The sequence below is a fragment of the Adiantum capillus-veneris genome, chromosome 8 (assembly GCF_014529385.1).
Source record: "Adiantum capillus-veneris isolate H3 chromosome 8, ASM1452938v2, whole genome shotgun sequence".
NCBI classification, from domain to species: Eukaryota; Viridiplantae; Streptophyta; class Polypodiopsida; order Polypodiales; family Pteridaceae; genus Adiantum; species Adiantum capillus-veneris.
This window is the reverse complement of record NC_140938.1, coordinates 75,484,944-75,507,791: the sequence shown is the minus strand read 5'-3', so window position 1 is coordinate 75,507,791 and position 22,848 is coordinate 75,484,944.

Sequence of the window (22,848 nt, the reverse complement as noted above, 5' to 3'; positions counted from 1 at the left end):
TGTCATAAGATCTCTTCTAGCCACCATGTCCAGCTAGCTTGCAGTCATGAGCCTCCCACATGAGGTCTTTCTTTAGCTCTGGATCATTGGGGATGTAGATTTTTCCATGCGCGTAGAAGAGGTTATCTTTGACTTCAAAGAGACCCACTGCAGCTCTACCAGAGATGTGGTCGTTGAGCATGCGGAGGACAGCAGGATCAGCTTTTTGAGCGTCGAGGATGCGTTGGCATAGAGTGTTGGTTGCTATGGAGATAGCAGTGAGGGTGGGCATTCGACTGAGGGCATCGGGCATGACATTTGTGGTGCCCGGTTTGTGGATGATCTCGATATCATATTCTGCCAGTGTATCCTGCCACCAGGCTTGCTTGGGGGTTATTTTGGGCTGTGTTTGGAAGTACTTGAGGGATATGTTGTCTATGTATACCTTGGTGTGTTTGTCTTGGACATAGTGTCGCCACTTTCGGAGGCAGTGAACGACAGCGAGCATTTCCTTCTCATGGGTGGTCCATCTGGTCTCAACATCTGTGAACTTGTGGGACTCGTAGGCGATGGGTTGATTCTCTTGCAGGAGGACTCCACCAATAGCACCATCGGAGGCATCAGTGTGGACTTCAAAGGGTTTGGTGAAGTCGGGTAGTCGGAGGACGGGGGTGCTACACATGGCTATCTTCAGGTTCTCAAAGGCTTCTTCTTCTTTATGGGTCCACTGAAAGGGTTTGTGGCCTTTGGTTATCTCTGTGAGTGGTGCAGCGATCTTGTTGAAGTCGCGGATGAAGCGACGTGTGTACTGACAGAAGCCCACAAACTCTCGGACTTCTTTGATGGATGTCGGTGGAGCCCACTTGATGACAGCGTCGACTTTCTTGGGATCCACCATAATACCTTCTGACGTGACGATGAAGCCAAGGAACTCGATTTTCTGGACAGCAAACTCACACTTCTCCAGCTTGGCATACAGCTGGTGTTCTCGGAGGCGCTGGAGTACTACGGCGACATGCTTCTGGTGCTCTTCTAAGGTTTTGCTGTAAATGAGCAAATCATCGATGTAGGTGATTAGGTAGTCGTAGGTAGTCGTCAATCATGTCGCGGAAACTGTCATGGATTATTCTGCAGAAAGTGCCCGGACCGCCGGTGAGACCGAACCCCAGGACCATCCATTCCTAGGAGCCGTAGCGTGTGCGGAAGGCGGTCTTCGGGATGTCTTTAGAGGCGATGCGGACTTGGTGATAGCCTGAGCGGAGGTCGATGCGAGTGAAGTATTGGGCACCCTGTAGTCTGTCCAGAAGATCTTCCATGAGGGGGACCGGGTACCTATTCTTGATAGTTACCTTGTTGAGGGCCCGATAATCCATGCATAGTCGCATCGAACCGTCTTTCTTCTTGACAAACAGGACTGGGGCCCCAAAAGGAGAGTTGTTGGGCCGGATGAAACCTTGATCCTCTAATTCTTGGAGTTGCTTCTTGAGCTCTTTGAGCTCGGTGTCGTTCATGCGGTAGGGGGCCTTCGTCGGGGGTGTGCTTCCTAGGATGAGGTCAATTTCATGTTGAATTTGACGGGGAGGGGGTAGGCCGGGGGGAAGTTCTGGAGGCATGACATCCTTGTACTTCTGGAGGATGGGGGTAAGGGAGGGGTCACCCACTTTGGCCTGCTCGATGGTGATGGAGTTGAGCCTTGCTGTGGGCTGTTCCTTTGCTTGCATGATGCAGAGGTGAACCTGAGCTCCTTTCTTGATACCCCGCTCTGCTTGCTTTGCACTCATGAGATTGAGTTTGGGGGGCGAGTGCTCTGGGACTTTCTGTTTGCCTTTCATCGCTGCTAACTAAGCAGGGTCTTGGCGGTTGATGGGAGGGGCGTTGGTTTGAAGATGCGCCTGACGGGTGACAGCTTGCTTTGTTGTGAGTATGGCGCCTTGTACTGTCACTGCTTTGCCTTGATTATTCAGCAGTAATTGATCCACCTTCATGCCTAGGAGTGCAATGAGATACTTATCGTTGAAGGAGAGACCAATAATTGCCTCGAAGTCATCCATTGGGACCACTATGAAATCAAGTCGGCATGTGAATTCGCCCATCTCAATCCTGACTTGACAAGCTGCCTTGACATTGTTATCCTTTCCTTGGGCAAACTTGACTGTCGTTTCATTGACGGTGGTGAGACGTAGGCCCAGGCGCGCGGCGCATTGTGGTGATAGAAAATTGTGTGTGGCGCCTGAGTCTACCATGATCCATTGCTACTGGGATCCAATTGTTGCCTGGACATATAAGTTCTGAATGTCCGTTATCGCTTCTGCCATGCATTGCGGGTGGAGGGATACTGCTCCAATCCGGGGTTGCTGGTTAGCAACAGGGCTAGCCAGTTCTTCGACTCTTATTCGGGGGGGGAGGGTGGTTCTTCTATTTGGAGGGTGTTGACCCTGCTAGATGAGGAGGCTGCTTGATTGCGCTTGCGTACACACGCGTAGTAGGGGCCATGAGCAATCCTGCAATCACTCCACCAGATGCGATCGGGGTGCGGGTTGTTATTGTTGCCCTTGTAAGTATTGGGGACAGAACTGCTGGACATGGTGCTGTAGGAATTGCTCGCAAAAGAGCTGCGCGGTGGTGAGCGGGGTTTGTTGCTTTTGTTATTGGGTACAAATCCGCGGCCTCGCCCGGCGGTTGGGTTAGTCCAGTTGTTGGGGGCAAAATTGTTGGGGCGAGGGTTATTCGGGGGAAAACTTGGGGTTGAGTTTGTATCCCGTAGTTTTTTGGCCATATTGGCGGCCACTTCCCAGGTGTTGGGGTTCTGCTTCTCTACCTCACGACGGGCCCAAGGCTTAAGGCCGTATAGGAAGCCATGTAGCCTGTCTGTTGTGTGCATCAGTGGAAGTTGAAGCATCAGTCGCTGGTACTTGACAACGTAATCTGATATGTGGCCGTCTTGGCATAGATCGCGCCACGAATCCCTGACTTTGTTGCCTTCATTCTCTGGGACAAAATAGCTGAGCATGTCTCTTTGTAAGTCTTCCCAGTCCTCCCAGTGCTTTGATGGCTGTTCAGTGAGGAACCATACATAGGCGTCGTCGGCCAGGAAGGTTTTGGCCACTTGCACCCATCTGCGTCTGCCTATGTTGTTCCACTGCATGTAGTCTTCTACCTCTCTGAACCACTTGTTGAGTTCCAGTGAGGTGCGATGGCCTTTGTATTTCTCTGGGGGAATGGGTTTGAATTTTCCCAGTCTGTTTTCATCTTCTAGAATTCTCTCAGGGCTGTAGTATCGCCCTTCACTTCGGTCATCCCAGTAGTCTTCATCTTCGTCTACTGTCTCTAATCTTCCGGGCCGCGGTCGTCTTTGTGTGTTTCGCCGCGCGTTGACATTACTAGGCCCCGGGCGGTCTTCGTGTCGCTGGCCTAGCTGTGTTTGCAGTAGATCGCTTAGATTAGCGGACATCACGTTGATTTGGTGTTCTACGGAGGCTATGATGCGTGCCTCCAGTCTTTCTTCCATTGAGTCTTGGTGGTCTTGTCGCGATTTCTTCTCTTTGTTCTTCTTGGGGGCTCTATGCGGTTCCGGTTCAGTCCTGTATCCTTCTTCATCTTCTATCTTCATAGTGGTTTTCACATTGCATAGAGATGATGGGCATAGGGTGAAGCTATGGTCATGCTTCACACTTGTATAGTTGTACATAGTAACCCTTACACATATAGCCACTTGGGCCACGTTGGCCTTCAAGTGTTTCAGGCCAACTAGCCGATCGACCATCACTAATGACTAACTTATTCTTTGGATTTAATGAAAGAATGAGTGGTAAGAATGAGCCAAAATAGCAAGACAATGACCACGACATAAGAAAAGAAGCTTTGCAAGAGGCTTACATTGAATTGAAGAGATTTCACTTGTAATCGCAATGCCAGTCATGGATTGACAATAGCACTTCACACGAGGGAGATACGAGCACTAAAAGCAAGAGGGTAGGTAGAGTACTTAGAATGATAGAGGGCTCACTTTCATTATCCAAAAACTTAGGCTCTATTTACAAAAGTTGGCCTTTATACTTTGCCAATGGTCAAAATCTAGTCCTTTGACCAATATGGTTCATAAAACTGGCAAACTAAGTGCCTTGGGTAATTAAGTTACGAGCTAAAAGCCATGGCCCCATTCTACTCAATAAAGGCTCACATATACAATCGTAAAATAATAACTATTTGTTGTGAATCCTTCTTCGATTGCCTACAGACCCACTTTCAATGGCATATGTTGACTTAGTTGCTAACACAATTCCAGATGGTATGGAAACCATGAAAACTAACATTCTAAGTTGGAAAGTACTCAAGTTGGGGTCTTCTTTGAAGCCTGATGTGAGCCATCAATTGCTCCACACATGTTGACTAGGCAAGCTAGTAATGTTTTCAAAATCTCCTAGGACTTAATGCAAACGCATGCCAGATGGGACACTAAGATTCACTTTGGCTAGCACATTTGGTTCGCAAAGCAAACCCATGGTAATAGCTAGGGATTTTTATATGGTCAAATCCCTTATCGCAGACAACTTTGAGACTATCCTAGAGGAGTGACCATGGCCTAATCACATATGCTAACACGAGGTTTTCTTGGATAGGATTTTTCCTTACAAAGGCCCTCAGCTTGTGAACATGACAAGTAGGGTTCTATAATGTGTTTTAAATGATGGAAGACTTCATAGGACATACACCAATACATAGTTTATCTTTATTGGTTTGCACTCTAGTTTCACTTCAAAAGTGAGAGGAAATTCAAATGCCAAAAAGATTTTTGCATAAGAAAGCACCACCATTCTCTTACATTTTCCTTCACTAGCCCCTCCTCAAGCATAAAAAATAAAGAAGCCCAACAATACATGAAGTATGCAACACTCACTAAATGACCAGATAATGAAGGATTAGACATTGCATTAAAGTGAACATGGTATCCTATAGAAGCATCCCTAAGAAATTGATGCAAGGTCTCCATCCACCAAAAGACACATAAGATGAAAGTTCACCCCTCCTTAGCCATCCAAAAAACATGTAATTAGAATACTTCATTACATGTCGGTCTCCCGCCCTCCCTCTCTAAATATAAGAAGACTTCCTTACCTTTGGCTTCGCAATCAATTTTGCAATCTCCATTTGATAGCACATGTATATCTCCCTCCTTCTTAACTCTTTCTCTAATTGCATCTTCACAATCTCTTTCATCTCCCAAGACTTTGTAGCTTCCACATCTCGCATTGTATTTCAAATGTCCTTCATGCCATCCCCAAATGTTGTAGACAAACACATTTAATTTCTTTCACCTTTTGGCCCTCACACTTGGCTTTGAACAACCTCATCATGGGGTTCACTAGTACTACCATCCTCCTCCATAGTATTTGAAATTTTTGTGATGCCAAGTGTTGGCAAAACATTGCCCACTCCACCCAGTATCCCCACACAATGAGGTGTGGATGAACATAAGGCATCCAACACCTCAAAGTACTCACATGATGATTTAACTCCACCCATTTTATTTCCTCTTGATTGTATTTATTATGGTACTTGATCATTAGTATAGCTCCCATTAGCCTCCTTAAAAAGTTGATCTCTACGTTCATCCCAATCCTTGGTTCTAAAATTTCCCTTGTTTAAATGAGACCACTACTATTCAAAATGTTTTACAAGAGCATAAGTGGAAAATTCATTCCACGAGTCCTTCAAGACATTGAACGCTCTTCTCGCACCCTTTTCATTACTAGAGTTGAGTGATGAATTATGAGATTTATTAGGGTAGTAACGGCCAAGTGGTCGGTCAGACAACCACTAACCCATCTATTGACTCTATTCTTCCTTATCTATAGAACAAGGAGTCAATGAGACATTGCTTGCCATTGGACTTCACCCACATCCTATGTCTCCCTCGTCTCATCTCCTTTTTTGTGCATGCTCTCACACCATGCACTCACAATTAGTATCAAAGTTTAGTTCAATGCGAGGAGCTCATTGTAGAGAGCTCTCACTTTGTGGCATGTGAGAATTGGTGCACCGGCAAGTAGATGAACATTCTGGAGCTCACCATTGGAGCTTGGTATAGGTGAGATCACTTAGATCTAGAATAGATTGGAGTAAAAAACCATTAGATGGGCTTCATTTCAGCACAATGTGTATAGGAGTAGGTGTGACCTTGCATTGGGAGCACAAAATTATTTAGGAGTGCTTGTATGGATAGATTTGCAAGAAAAATTTATGGCTTGGTATGCATATTTGTTTTTCCCTTTATGTGTAGCTCATCTCGAGTCAATTCCCACAATTCTTGATCGTTGTTTTCTGCTCTACAACTTTGTACTTGAATGTTTTTTCAAATTCTTGACTAATTTTGAGATAGAATGTTCAGATTGCCTACAGGCCATAGGTTAACAACATCCAAACTTTGCAGCCTGATTTTAGTTTCCTCAAATTATATTTTAAAGGACATGTTCCACAAAAAAATATATATATATTTCTTGAGATTTACAACTTTGTAGAAGAATTACTTTGCAAATTCCTCATGGTTTGAAAGATATGATGATCTAGTTATAGGTTGGTTTAGTTTCACTACATATACGCGACCATTGTCATCCGGTTTGGCATCAACAGTGACACATTTTTTTCCCAAAGGATTGCACCCTGCAAAGGTGGAGAAGACTCGACACACATGCACAAGTGTACATATACAATCACTCAAGTAGGAGCATACTTCTTGCACACTCACAGAGCGGTTTTTAGCCATATGTGCTATACATGGGTTAGAGATTGATCCCTATAACTTGTATGCATAGTGCTAGAGCAATGGTAGCACCAAGGGGGCAAGGCTCTAGACTAGGCATGCAGTTCAAGGGACTTCTATAACCAAAGGGCTATATAAGTGTAGGTTGGGAGGAGAAGTACATGTCCTAGTTCCCTCGACCTTTCATTCATATCAAAGTAATCTATTTTTCTCTCTCACCTTGAGGAAGGAGGAAGGAGACGGAGGAGTGGCATGGGCAAGATGCATGAGGCATGCAAGGGAAAGGAGGTCATGGAGAGCCTTGCACAAGTGCTGCATGGCATGTATGCTCTCTTTCTTGATCTCATGAAGCTCTTCATGGAAGGTTTGATGAAAGGAAGACGTGCAGGAAACACCTCTTACACACCCACAAGCTCAAGGAGTGACCTGCCTCAAATCACACAGTGGTGGGCTTTTCCAGCGTGCAAGGCAGATGGTTGCAAAAAACGGTTCTTTGGTTTAATTCATGAAGGCCCACAAAGGGCACATGATCTCTCTTCCTCTCTTGCACATGTCAATGCTACCCATCATGCATAGGTGGCCTCGAGCTTGTGCTCAAGATGCCACCAAGCCCTCAATTTTGTGGCCTTTGGGGTGTCCAAGTGCTATTGGATCCGACATTTCTCCCGTCTACAACAAGAAAATTTATTTTTTGTGACATGCATGACTGAAACAAGGAGCAAGAATCTAGACGATGTTAATGATGAAAAGAGCCCCCTAGAGTTTATGAAGGGAGAACCTAGCAAAGAAGATCGAGAGTAGCTGGCAAACAAGGTACAAACATTTCTAGTTTTCTATTTATTCTCTGATTTTGTGAGCTTTGCAAAGAATTCCAAAGCAAAGATGATGATCTCAATGATGTTGGGCCAAACCATCATGTTCATGAGGGTATGTGTTCTGCAAAGAGACAAATCTAGCATCACCATTTACACTTCCAAAGCTCCCTCGAGGAGAGCATTTGGGCAATGAAGCATGGCTTTTATTACCATAATCTTTGAAAATCCAAGATGTTCAATAAGGGGCAATGCAATGAGGCATGCACCCTCAGGTAGGGCGAGACACACACAGCCTTTGAGCAAGTTCATTCGGCAATTGCCACAATAATGAAGGTCATGACAACAAGGATTGTATTCAATTATTTTACCTACTTCAAAATTCTATAAGTCAAGCTGACACAAGGGTGCATCTATGTAATGAAAATTTGAGTACGACAAGGCTTAGTTTCATGCACGATGAGTTTTATTTTTGAGATGTCGCTATCTAAAGCAAGGCTTCCTATTTTATACTCACATTGCTGGCAAGCACAATCAAGTGGGTCGATGCACTTTTACAATGGCCAAGGGTAAATGTGGTGTCTATAGCAACTCACAATTATCTATCTTTTTATGATAGATGAGTATGCTACTTACCGAGGCTTTAGGTACGTAATTATGGCCTTTGCATTAGGGAAGAAAAAAGAACCATTCACCTTGGAGGATGGTTATCTTCCAAATGGCAATAGGCTATGTGTTACTCACCTATACAATAAGAAAGTCATGTATGAATCCTATGCTTCTCATTATGCGGGGCAAAGAAGGATTCCATAATCTACTCTTTGAGGAGTAGAAATGTATTTATGTTGGCCTACCATGAAAAGTAAACATACCATGAAGATATTTCAAAATGCATGGTATGCCAAAAGTCAAAATTTGACCGAGGGAAGCAACTTGGATTGTTTCAATCGACATGTTTAGCAAGAAAACACACTCTATGCCTGTCAAAAAGACTATCAATGCACATCAAACGGCAACCCTCTTCAGATCTCAAATTTTCAAGTATCATGGCTTGCCATTATCCATAGTGTCAAACAAAGATCCTAGAATGACCAATAATTTCTAGAAGGGTCTCTTTGGAATTAGATTAAATTTCTCTTTTGGCCTATCATCCACAAACGGATGACCAAAGTGAAATAACTAATCTAATGATTTTTTATCTACTAAAAGCCTATGCCATGGAAGTAGATCAATGTTCTCCATGAGAGAAGTACCTACCTCTTATAGAGTATGCGTACAATGACATTGTACATACTAAAAGCCTATGCCATGGAAGTAGATCAATGTTCTCCATGAGAGAAGTACCTACCTCTTATAGAGTATGCGTACAATGACATTGTACATACTTCTATGGGGAAAGCACCTTTCGAGGTTAAAGAGGGAAGATCCAAAAGTCCCTTACTACTTACAGTACATGGGAAGATCTTTGCTACTGATGAATATAGCCGAGGCTCACAAGAATCTTTTCCAAAGATTAAAGAGGTTATATCCATCTCAAAGCAAAGGCAAAAAGGGTTGTTGTTAATAAGCACAAAAGAGCCTTAATCTTTAAAGGAAATTATTGGGTAAAGTTTCTCAAGGCTCATCTAAGGCATACTACGGGCAAGAATCCTACGGGGCCTCTAAGAGTATTATGCTAAACTAGCGAAAAGATACTATGGTCCTTTTTAAATTCTTAAGCCAATCAATGAGATGGCTTATCAATTAAATTTTCTCGACCATTGGCTCATGCACAATGTTTTCCATGAGAGCCTATGTACGTCTTACAAAGGAGCACCACTAAAAGAAGCAATAGTTGCAGACCCTCCAAAAATCGAAGATCAAGAAAAACCCGAGTCCACCTACGACATGAAGACAAGGTATTAAAAAACAGTAAGATTATCCAACGATATCTTATTAAGTTTAAGGATTATCCTTTTAAAGATGCTAGATGGATACAAGGAACCTAGCTTAAGGATAATATGAACCTTGTCAATGCATACAATGCTATAGTAGAGTAAGCAAATGAAAACGAATTTTAAATGAACAACTTATAAGACTCATTCTCTGTCTTTTATTGTGCACAAAATTTAAGAAGTATGCATTCTTAGGATCATGTTTGTGGTGATGACATCTCCCAAACACCAAATAGAAATTGTCACTCTACTTTGGAAGTATGAAATGGACTAAAGAGAAGACATGATTGCGGCAACTAAGTCTCCCGAGCACCAAATGGATTAGTCATCCATTCTAGAATGACGTTGTAGGGTAAAAAGGGATCCTCTACCCGCTAAGAAACGGACTAATGACTAGGCTTTATCTTCTCTACCTCATAGTCGAGGACGACTATGATTTCAAGAGAGAGGTAATGTCGTAAAATCTAATATCTAGCTAACCCAAATGATTTTCTCATATTAAACTGATCATTTAATGTGGGAGAATAAACGAGAACAAGGGTTAGAATAGAGACATGTGCTTTTAGACATATCTCAACAAGGGACCAAGGGATCATTTAATGTGGGAGAATAAACGAGAACAAGGGTTAGAATAGAGACATGTGCTTTTATACCTATCTCAACAAGGGACCAAAAGGAGAGATGGTTGCATCTCAATAGGGGTCCAAAAGGAGATGTTCTACCAAAGAGCAATGTGTAAATAGTGCTTCTATGCCTATCTCAGCAGGGGACCAAAAGGAGAGATGGTTGCATCTCAATAGAAGTCCAAAAGGAGATGGTCTACCAAAGAGCAATGTGTAATAAGTGCTTCTAGATTTATCTCATCAGGGGACCAAGAGGAGAGATGGTTACATCTCAATAGGGGTCCAAAAGGAGATAGTCTAATGGAGCTTAAAGACCTTAGGGTTAGCTTCATTAAAGACCTTCAAAGGTTAGTGTTAAAAGTCCTTAGACCTTAGGCAAGCTAGGGTTGTGCTTGAGGTGGGAACCCGGCCTAAGCTTGAGGTGCTTGTAATGCTTGGTGACTAAGGTGCTTGAGGTGCTTATCATGCTTGATGAGTAAGGTGCTTGTCGTGCTTGCTGACTAAGGTGCTTGAGGTGCTTGTCATGCTTGATGAGAAGGTGCTTGAAAAGCTTCCCATCCATGCATGGGAGGTAAGGTGCTTGAGTAAAAAAGAGACCCTACAAAGGAGGGGGAAAGCCCCAAAGTTAGGGGAGTCCTTGACTTAACCTCTCACTCACCCAAAGCGCACCACCTTTCTCAAGGAGCACATGGACACATGTTAGGCTCTCCCTATGCTTAGCCACATGGTGTGCTTGAATCCTATTGGTTGGGGGCTAAAGAGGGGTCCAATGAGCTTCTAGTTCAATTCAACAAATATCTAGATATTTTCAAGCTCTCTCTCTCAAAGAGGTAAGGAGGACACTTGTCATAATGCTACCCATGTTTCTTGAAATGCATTGTGCATGTGATTGGCTAGGCTTAGAAGGGTCCAACGAGCTTCAAGCTTGAGCTACAAGGAGGGGTCGCCCAAGGCAAGCAAGGGGTGTGCTTGTGGGTATACACCCTCTCACACACTCATTTTTCACAAATTCTCACTTGGTAAAAGTGGAAGAACTCCATCTCCTTCTCCAAGCTTGTTGAGAAGTTGAGAGCCTACACAAACACTCTTGGCTATGGAATGCAAATCGAACCAAGATCCATGCTTCAATGCTTAAGCTTGCCATCTTCTCCACCTTCATTACTATGCTATTATGTATGCTAGCAAGAAGAGTAATGATAAGTGAGGAACTATTTATTTCTCCTATGGAATGTTTCTTCTTCCTCTTCCGTACCCTCATTCCCCGCTAGCTCTCTCCACCTTCGAAGGTGTTTGAGGCCTTGGGACTGAGGCTTGGGATAGTTAATGCTTTCTACAAAGTTCATGTTATGCTCATGATGCATGAAGCTTTCCATATTCATTGCATCACCTAGGTCATAGGAACACAAAGATTGTATTGTACCAAGTCTCTCTTGATGGGCGAAACTATAATACAAGTGCCTAATGGAGGGGGGATCGGCTCCGCATGAATCCGGTCCTCAACTATTGTCATGTTCTCTAACTCTCTCTCTCTTGCAAAAGTATTGTTCATGCCAAGTTAACTAAGTACCATGTTTATGTTGCTACCATCAATAAAGTTCACCCACTATGCTCACAAAGTAATCTCACAAAAGTGCTTTATCTAATTTCCTAATTCCACTACTCTCAAAGTTCATAGGCCATTTACATTACATGAACTCACCCCCTCTGTCTGAGCAAATACATTTGACGTGCAAGTCCTTCTCCTTTTCAACCATCCTCTTCCAATTTTGAATGAAATTGAAAGCCTCTGACTTGAGCTTTAAGAACGAAGCCCAAGTGTACCTACTAAAATTATCCACAAGCACAAGGAAAATTTGTGAGCCGAAAAACGAAGGAGTGCTCATCAGGCCACATAGGTCAATGTGGACAAGTGAAAGTGGTGTTGAAGCTATGTTGGATTCCTGCTTCAGAAAGGCAGCCCTATGTTGCTTGCCCATCTGGCAAGCCTCGCATACACTTGATGAGGAGCGTATAGCTGGTAAACCATCCACCATAGAGGTCCTAGTAGCATGTTGAAGCTGCTGAAAACATAGATGTCCAAATCGTGCATACCATAGAGAAGAAGACTCCGTGGTTCGAGACAGAAGAGCAGTTATAGAGAACCATCGTGCTCACCGCGTGCAAGGATATTACGTTTTGTATAATTAGAAATGGTCATTGTGCCACTCTCAAAGTTTATGTCAACTCCCTGAGAGTCCAAACTTGACACCGAGAGAAGGTTGAAGGCCATGTCCAAAATGTAAAGCACCTCCACTAAATTAAACTTCGGGTTTGAGGTAGAACATGCTACAGACGGGAGCGTAGAGAGCCCTGCAAAATACTCAAAATAGCGCATAGCAAGACATAAACGAATAAATCTACGTACTTGTCGACTCGCACAAATCCATAATCGAGCATAGTACTAACAGAGAGAGACAGAGAGCGAAAGAACACGTGCAGACGCACCTCCTAGAGCAGAGTGCTACGCGAGCACGGTGAGAGAGAAAGGAGGAGAGAAGAGAAGAAAACACAAGAACTGGGTGCAATCTCCCCCCGTGCAAGAGTGACCATTTCCCTCTTGCACGTATTTGTTTTATAGATTTCTTGAATGGTCAAATGTGAGTACAAACTGGCCGGCCGGACATAAATGGCCGAAGCTCATAATGAGCACTTGAATAATAAAACGTACATGAAATATATTTTCGAATGCGTAGGCCTAGCTTGCCCAAGCCTTTTCCACCTGTCAGCTGCAATAAATCATAAAATATCAATTCTATAACATACCTCTCCGTTGAAAAGCAACTGTCCTCAGTTTGCGAAGATAAAAATCTGCAAACAATACTTGTCCAAAAACAGTGATTAGTATGTTGTGTCAAAAAAATCACATAATGTATGAAACCAAACAACATTAGCTTATGCCTGCCGTCATCCACATACTACCTATTCTAGTGTCCCATACCACTAGAATAAGCAGTATATGTCATACCTTGGTGAATGAGGATATCATTGGTCACACTCATCATCAATCTCATAATGTCAAGTCTCATCACATACACACTGTCGTGATAAAATAATCATCAGATACCAAATCCCAATCCAATATCAATTCCACAATATAAGTTCAAATCCAAATCACTTTCATTATGTACCCGGGTAACAAATCATACCAGTTGCACTGGTGGCCTGCCACTGCAGCATGATTTTGTGAATGGTGTTGCCTAAATTGGCGAATCTACACCAATAAGACGTGCTGCCTAAATCGGTGAATCTACACCAATAAGACGTGCTGCCTAAATCGGCGAATCTGCACTAATGCTGCCTAAACCGGCGAATCTGCATTTGATAGTGTTAAAAAAAAGCAGGAGTTTGCAATTTGTGGTTGTGTTGCCTAAATCGGCGGATCTGCACCAAGATGAGTATCTACACACTACCTAACTCGGCGAATCTGTGTGTTTGTGACCAATGGACTAGGCTAGGGATAAAATATAACGTTTATCACATGTGTGAGACCAATTTGGAGCATGTTTGAGTAGGAGGGTACTTACAAACTGTCGTTCACTGTTCCAAAGCACCTTAGCTCACATGAGTAGATGCATAGCTTATTGACAAACCATCTCAATAAAATTTCCTTTCAATACAATCAGAAGCCATGACCTTAGTAGTTTGAGAATTCAGCTTAGAACACAATGCAGAGAAATGAAATAAGGAAAGAGGAATGACGTATTTGATGGATATACCAGGAGGATATACTTTTGTTGTTTTTTGTTTTTTTTTTAAATGTATCTACCATTGTGTGTGGGGGAGGGACAGGCACAAGTAAGGAAAAACTGCAATTGTCAAACTTAACTAAAGTATAGTCAATAAATTCAAAATGTGTCAATTTTGTGTTAAGAATTGGCCATGAAATAAAAGAGGGTGCCATCCTAATTAAGGTTGGGTAATTAAACAGTGACTTAACATCTAAAGTGGTACAAATGTATATAGAAAACTCAAAACTATTACACACGGGAGAGTGTCTATATCAAAATTAGAAATGGTCATAGACACCTACAAACATATCTTTTTGAAGGTATGGATGAGTTGCAAATCACTAGAATGAAAATATGCATCTTGTTAATACAAAAAGCACATGATAATGGGAGTTATGAAAGTTAGTCATTACACAAAGTAATATTTCTCAATAGTAAGTGCTTATATTGTTATGCAAGTTCGTGCTTATAAGTGCGTCCATGAATGAATTCCTTGGATATCCATGCCCTTTAAATGTAGACACAATACACTAAAAGGGCGAATTTCAAACAACTGGTTTTATTTTCACAGCACCAAAATGATACGAAATTTGAAGTATTGCAAAAGAATTTATAAATAGATAGTGCCACCTCACTTAAAAACAAAAACAGGTGGTTTGTTTATGTATTGTCCACGACAGTACTACAACTACTCAATGAAAAGAATCAATGGCAATATGTTATCAGTCGATGTGCATTGGTTATGTCGAAATTAAACAACAACTAAGAGAAAAAAATAAGTAAAATAATCCCTACGAATAGAAACTTAAATTTCCTACAACCGAGAATTAATGAGGTAGAAGATGGCCCTAAGCTAAGATTGGTAGTGCGTGTTCTGGTTATCCGGTTGTGGATAGTGTAGTTTGGGCACGTTTGCCATGCTTCTTTAGTATGAAAGTTCAGCTGGAATAAATAGACAATTCCTATGCACCCATTAGTTGTGCAAGGGATGCACTAATGTGCATGAGGTATTTGATATGATTCTAACTCTCAATATTACTGACGAAATAGTGAATTTCTAATCGTATGCATGGTAATATGGATGTCCATTACCAGAGTTTAGCTTGCAATACTACTTATGCATGACACATGGAGAGTTTGTGGTTTGTGGAGGATTACCAAAAAATAACGAAACCTTGAATATGGTGAAGTTTATAAGGATCAATCACATATGTATGAAAACTTAAGGGTAATAATAAGATGCAGATGTAGGAGAACTCAATAAATTAATATCGACGAAAAAAAATAATGCAAGAGATCTATAAGATCAATAATTATTATATATATATATATATATATATTTGTGATCAAGCATTCCGTAGTGTTCCAAGCAGCAATCGCATCTAGCCTTGTGAGCCCATAGGAAACGACACAAGTGGACAAAGCATCGATAGCAGCATAAGACACTGCTAGGACTGGAAATTACAAGTATTATTGACCATTGAGACCAGACTGACACAATCCTTGATGATCTAGTCTAATGCCTAGGTATTAAAATAAAATGAAGGAAGGTGAAAGATTGAAATTAAAAGACTAAGAATGTCAGATGACAATCATCGTTGTCATCAATTCCCGTGGATGCCCGGCATCTGAGAAAGTATTGCGGTGGTTGACGAAGAGAGTCCTCAATGTCCACCGCTGTAAGAAGTCATAGGGGGAGGGCGAAGAGAGAGAGAGAAATGAAATGAAATGTTATATTACCCATCTTCCAAAGGGCTATGGGACCAAATTGATACAATCTTTGTGAATCTTATACAATGTCTGGGTGTAAAATTAAAACGAAGTATAGTGAAGCACTAAACAAAAAACAAAAAAAACTAAAACTAAAAAGGTAGAACTGTCAGAGTAAAATAATCATCATCATTGTCGTGCCGAGGATGCCCGGTAGTAGGCGTTGTAGGAGACAGTATTGCACACGTTGCTGAGGATCTTCATCAATGTCCGTTGTTGCAAGTAGTCGAGGGTCGATCATTGTTGTGTGGGAGTCAGATTGTGTTGTGAGCACTCATGGAAAGTGTCGCTATGTGTGGATCCTCTCATCCCCTCTCAGGCAACACACGCTTGGAGATTGTGGATTTGGGAGGGCAGGCTGATCTTGCAGCTTTACTGGGATCCAGGAGAGGGGAAGTGGCCCCATCATGAGCTTGGAGGTGCACCAATTACCTTCTTTGAGTACTATGTCAAATTTGGACGATGGCAGACACACCAACTGGTTACATATTGCAGTACGCTCATCATATGCTTGCCATATTGGATTTGCAGATTGCATGTAGGTTTTGTTCTTCCTGTGGCAGGTCCATTTGATCTAAAGTGTAGCTCTTTTAGTGAGAAACGCTCCTTATCGAGCACTCAACCACCAACCTCATTAGTGAGCAGGGACGTTATCTGCAGGTCAACCAACTTTATCCCTTGCTGCCTCCCACGTTCTACAAGGCTCGAATGCACTTGCTGGCCGTTGAGAGCCTACTGCTGCTTTCGAATGCTGTTGCATGCACTTGTGTCATTGCAGATGCTTGGTGGCGTCCAAAACTGCCACCTCAGAGCCATCACGTGATCGGACAGAACCTGCACATGGCGGACTGTTTGTGATGGTTGCGGCCAACTGAGTGAGAGCACAAGGTTGGAGATCTCTGGTTAATGTGTGCGAGAGACTGAGTAGGAGGTAACATGATGGCTGGTGGGCATCAACCATGAGAGGCCGCTAACGATGACAGGCGTAAATTCTGAAGGTCGAAAACTGCGTGAGAAAGAAGGGACGATAGAGAAACAAAGAGAGACAAAGGTGGGTGAGAACACAAGGGAACTGCAGTTTTTGTACGACATGACTAGGTGGAGGGGGTGGTTGCCAGTCGCTCAGTGCTATGGGTAGTAAAAGAGTGCGCCTCATGCATGGCAAGGCAAGGAAAGACACAGGATCTCTTGGCGCTGCCATGCAAGAGGGAGAGGTAGAGAGTGAGATGACGGCTACAATAGTAAGTGAGGTTTTGAGGGAACTAGAGGCTAAAAATCGTCTGTGCGTGCATGCAGTCGTTTGGCCAAAGAAAGAGAATAGTGGTTGGCATGATATATATATATATATATATATATATATATATATATATATATATATATATATATATATATATATATATATATATATATATATATATATATATATATATATATAGAGAGAGAGAGAGAGAGAGATAGCAAAAGTTGGTTGGCAGGGTGTGGTTGCGTAGAGAGATAGAGGCAAAAAAAAAAACAAAACAAAACAGTTGGTTGCATGCCGGCTTTGTTGGCGTAAGCTGGTGTGCGTCATGAATTATTACCACTTTCTTTGCTGCTAATATATCTGCCGCCGCTGCTTTGTTAAAGTGGTGATGAGGCTAATTTGACCTCCATGAAGTAGTTGGCAGTGCAGCCCCATGGTTGTCAATAGTGCATCCCGGCAAGCCATGGAGGTTTGGAGCTTGAGGACGGTGTTGTCATCGCTATAGATGATCTATTGCTTGCTGTCGTGTTTGCTCAAAGACCCTCACAATAGCTTGCTGTTGTGTTTGCTAACGAGGACTGGCGCATGCGTGTCCCTCTGAGGCAGTAACACGGCACGCTTCTGATGTTGGTTTCGACATATCTACTTGGCCGATTGTCGGTAGGTGACAACTTTGTCATCGTGCGCTTGAGTTCATTCTCAGATGGTGTAGCAAGCCATCATTATTATCCTTTTTGTTTAATAACAAAAAAAATGAGGGTTGGTTCTCGCTAGGCCTCATGAATAAAGACAGCTTTTCAGCTCAAGATTGGGTGGGTTAGGCCTTTTGAGTTCTTAGGGGAGTCTTTCTAAATATTTCAAATCTCCTCTTACACTATAGGCGCTCTCTTCGGTGTTTCTTCCCACTATCAGAGAAAGGCAAAGAAGGATCCTAATTAAATTGTCCTTCATAAGACTTCATTAATCCGTAGATTAAGATAATCTTGGTGAACTAAACTACATAATGATCGAACTAAGTAGAATGAAACGAACAGTGCATTTGACCAACACAAAGTAATCGTTAACAGAATTACAAAATTAAAAAAAAAACTTAGCTCTGGGATACAATCGCCATTATGATTCTCTTTGTCAATGTGAAGTCCATATTGCCAAGAGCGTTTTCTATGCTCTGATACCACTGCTATAGACGGGAGCGTAGAGAGCCCTGCAAATTACTCAAAATAGCTCATAGCAAGACATAAACGAATAAATCTACGTACTTGTCGACTCGCACAAATCCATAATCGAGCACAGTACGAACAGAGAGCAAAAGAACACGTGCAGGCGCACCTCCTAGAGCGGAGTGCTACACGAGCACGGTGAGAGAGAAAGGAGGAGAGAAGAGAAGAAGACACAAGCACTGGGTGCAATCTCCCCCCGTGCAAGAGTGACCATTTCCCTCTTGCACGTATTTGTTTTATAGATTTCTTGAATGGTCAAGTGTGAGTACAAACTGGCCGGCCGGACATAAATGGCCGAAGCTCATAATGAGCACTTGAATAATAAAATGTACATGAAATATATTTTCGAATGCGTAGGCCTAGCTTGCCCAAGCCTTTTCCACCTGTCAGCTGCAATAAATCATAAAATATCAATTCTATAATAGAACAAAAGAGGGTAATCTAGCATGTGCCAGACACTGGAATCTCATGGTTGTCACCATAGTGACGGTCTACCCGTGAGTCTCCCTAAGAGAGCTAAACCAAGACTGTTGGGGAGTCGTGTGAGTGGTGGCTCCACTGTCAACAACCCAAGTACCTGAGTGCAATGTAGCAAGAGAGTGGTCCATCGTTGCAACAAGATCGGTCCTTGCCGTATAAGACCTAGGAGACTGAGATGTCGGATCCACTGCCCTACCTCCCTATATATAGGCCGGCTCCTAGCCCTAGCCATAGTTTGGATCCCTAATCCACACTGATCCAGTTCGAGCCCCTGGCTTAGGTCCCTGACCCCCTAATCGAGCCTTGCTCCTTAGGATCCTTGTCTCGACATTACTCCCCCCTTGAAGAAGCGTTTTCGTTCTCATAAATAAGAGTGGTGATACATTTAATGTGTTCCGCAGTGGCATCCTTCATGGATCCAGCTGCTCATTTGATTGGAACATGGTTCAGCGCGAAATTCAAAGAAATCATGAATAACATCCTGATTTTCCACGTTGTTGTCCCGTTGCAACTATTTTGGTGTAACTGGCTCATATACAACATAGCATATATACTCCATTTAGAACTCACTTGAGTATGCTAAACAAGTTATCACAACTAAGATGTACCCAAAACAGTACCTCTTTTCACTTTCCATGAAAGTAAATTGTTGACGTAACTCATTAGTCGAGTTTAAGTCCTTGACTTGTTATCTTGTATTAGTAAACAACCCCACCATAACTAGTGTTCTAGGTTGAGAACCTGAATTATGCATGAAGAGACTAAACCTAGCCCAAACTTGCTTTAACTTATGGCAAGCAAACTCCAACTAGAGCAATAGATGCTAACTAATTGGATTGCTTGGTGCCAATGTATGCACTTCGCATATCCTTTAGTGCAAGATTACACTTTGTAATCTGCCTATCTCCTTGGATATTGACAGTAGTAAGATTTTGTAATCTACTTATCCCCTTGGATACTGATAGTAGTGAGGCGTGTGTGATTCCCCACGGTTTACAAACACTCTTCCCAAATGCGTGGTAAACGGGGATCACAATGTCGTACAACATTGATGAGGAATCAACAATGTCTTGAATAACCATCTTGGTTAACTTGAAAGATCCACAAGCACCCAAACCAAGCCATGACCTCTATTGATGATTGGTAGATCCAAAAGTAATCTCATAGAGATATTGCAGATAGAGTGCAAAATGCTTCATAAGAGACTAATGTGATGAATATGCATGTTGCTCCAAATTAGCCTTTGCAAAACACTATGGCCCATAACACCTAGTGTGCATGCGTTTAGCAAAAACAGATTCGAACCTTCATATCCATTATCATAATTGCCAATACTTATGTGGCGAATGTGATGCTCCTAGCACACATGAAAGAGGAGTGTAAATAGTTGTGAAAAGAAACTAAATACTTTCTATTGCAATCATTTGCAAGCCATGGTGAAACTTTTGAACCATAATAGACGGTGAAACATTAATCACATCTAGATACAGACAATGAAACCTTTTCATTAACAACTCATAGCCTTGCTATATGCATAACAACCATCCATTAATGTTGTTTAGCCACACTTGTACCTTAAAAAGTTGTTTTGAGTATCTGACAATTTCTGGCCACTGAAATGTTCTTGATACGCTATGCTGAAAAAGGTCTTGAAAACAGATTTGACCAGCACCTACGGACTTTGTTGCGACACATAATTGAAATAGTGGGTGCCAGTGTTAGTCCCAAAGATTCATATTCTCTACATGTGGAATATGTCTCATGTAAGGATGCCCAAAAAAAGAACATCCTTCAAGTACGAGATGTACTTGTTTGTGGAGGTAACTACAAACACTCCGCAATGTGAGTGAGAGGGACCCTCATTAACCTTACTCCACATTGGCTAAACCGAACTCCTTGAGTTCTTAGACCATGTTGTATCCCATGTGACAACATGTGCCAAATCAAACCCTACAAGCGGGTCCATAACTGCGTAATGCATAAATTTATTTTGGACAGTACAACCCAAATTTCTTGGTTCTTACATGACCTTGTCATCTCTCGTAAGAGCAAAAATGGATGAAAACAAAGAAGTTTATACATCTTACATGGAAAATCAAAAATATATTAAAAAAAGAAACAAAACCAAATCAAGTGTGTACCTGGAGGTTGAACACAGTGTTCACTAACCTGTAGGCAAATGCACTTACCCAAATTTCTCGCCTGCAAAAGCCTAGAAACACTAATTGGAAATCAGTGAAATTCAAGTAGTATGGCACATATACCCTCGATGTTGCCTTTGCAATCCAAACCCCTAAGTTAAAATGGACATTGTCAAACCCCTTGGTTAAACTTTGTAGGGAAAACTGCTCAACTAATAGCCGGCCCTTGGCTTGTGTCCGTGATCTCCTTGAGTTTGCACTTATTACTTTGGAAGCTTAAAATTTTCCACTACCCCTTGGCAGTTGGTGGACTTATTTCCTTGAAAGCACAAGTGTGATGGCTCCAAGAATTGACCATCAACACTTAATAAGTGATTTAGTAATCACGAGTTGGGTCTTATCCCAAAAATGTACGTATATAGATACTCTTAGTGCTATAGATAAAATAGGAGATCCACTGAAGTTGGAATTGTATTCACAACTAGATATTTTTCAGACCCAAAAATCCATAATCTTGGGTTTTTGTGAACAGTAGTGCTGTCTAAAATGCTGGCTTCATTTATACACCTTGGTAGATATAAGCCCTTATAAGTTTAAGACGTTCAAAAACTCAACTTGATCTTCACACTTAAAAGTGTGTAGTGTTAAAATAATGCCCAAAAAATTGCTAATGACAAGACTCTTACTTGTCCATTAGAATCGATGGGTACTCAAATGAATAGAATTGTTCGATCTTGAAAGCAATCACTGATGGATTACAAACAAATGGCTCTTAGCCATTCCAAAGTAGGTGGCAATAGATGGCTCTTAGCCCTTCATGTTATCGTATTGACATAGAAAGATTTCAATAAAATCATGCCTAGTTTCACCTTTCCCGCATAGAAGTTGGAGAGAGAGAGAGAGAGAGAGAGAGAGAGAGAGAGAGAGAGAGAGAGAATGTTGGGTTGAGGAAAATCCCTTATTCTAATGTGTTGTATGCCCCTTTCATATGCTCCAATGCAGACCATGTCTGTGTCATAGCTTATCCTATAAGCATACAACAGTGTACTTGTACCACGCTTTCGTAGAGAGAGGTACCATAAGTCACATCTTGACCCATTTATCTTGTATATGATGCCGACTATATCATGGTGCATATGTATGGCACTTTACTTGTAAATAAACATAAACACAAAATATTTTAAAACGTCAATAACTGAGCTCGTCCTTGACATAGTAGCTAGTGCTATAGCGGAAGTGTATACAATGATGGAGTGTCATACGTCCATCGTACTAGCACGCCATGCATACATATCAAAAAATAGAATAAAATCCCTTGGCTTCAATGAAAGTCTGAACCATGTGAGCCCCTGGTATATGTGCCTTGCACGATTACACTTGCCGGGATAGAATGTAGCAGAACTACTAGCGCTAGGCTTTGGAGGTGAGATCGATGAAGATGCTTCACAACTTGGCGACTGATACCATGTGAGAGTGAGTAGTAGAGAGGGTGTGAGCCACGCGTGCCAAAAACATTGGAGAGAGAGAGAGAGAGAGAGAGAGAGAGAGAGAGAGAGAGAGAGAGAGAGAGAGAGAGAGAGAGAAAGAGAACACAAGTGCTCTGCAAATGATGCTCTCAATACACAATGTATGACTACAAGACCCTAGCCATTCTATTTATAGAATGTTAGGTTGAGGTAGGGCAAAATGTGTAATTGGTGCAAAAAACATAAAAGACCAAAAATGGCTAAAAATGTGTGTACCCATCCAGGCACAAAAAATGACCAGCCAGACACGTGCTAAAAGTGTCTGCCCATGCAATCGACATGATGTATGATGGGTGGCCGACCCAGGACAATCACAAAATGGCGAAGCAATTGTGGTGTAACTCTAACATATAGAGGGGTTCCTAGCCACATGGATGGTGAATGAAGGGCTCACAGAAAGCATGATGATTGCAGGGATAAATACAAGGGATATGTTAGCAGTGACAAAGATGATGAGCACAGAGGCCGGAGCAAGAGGGATCAAGATGATAGAAACTCTAGCTCTTCAAGAGGGCGATGGTGTTGCAATATTTGTGTTGTGAGGTCTAGTTGTTGGCAAGTCAAGGTCGAGTTCATAATTGAATGCCTCTTGA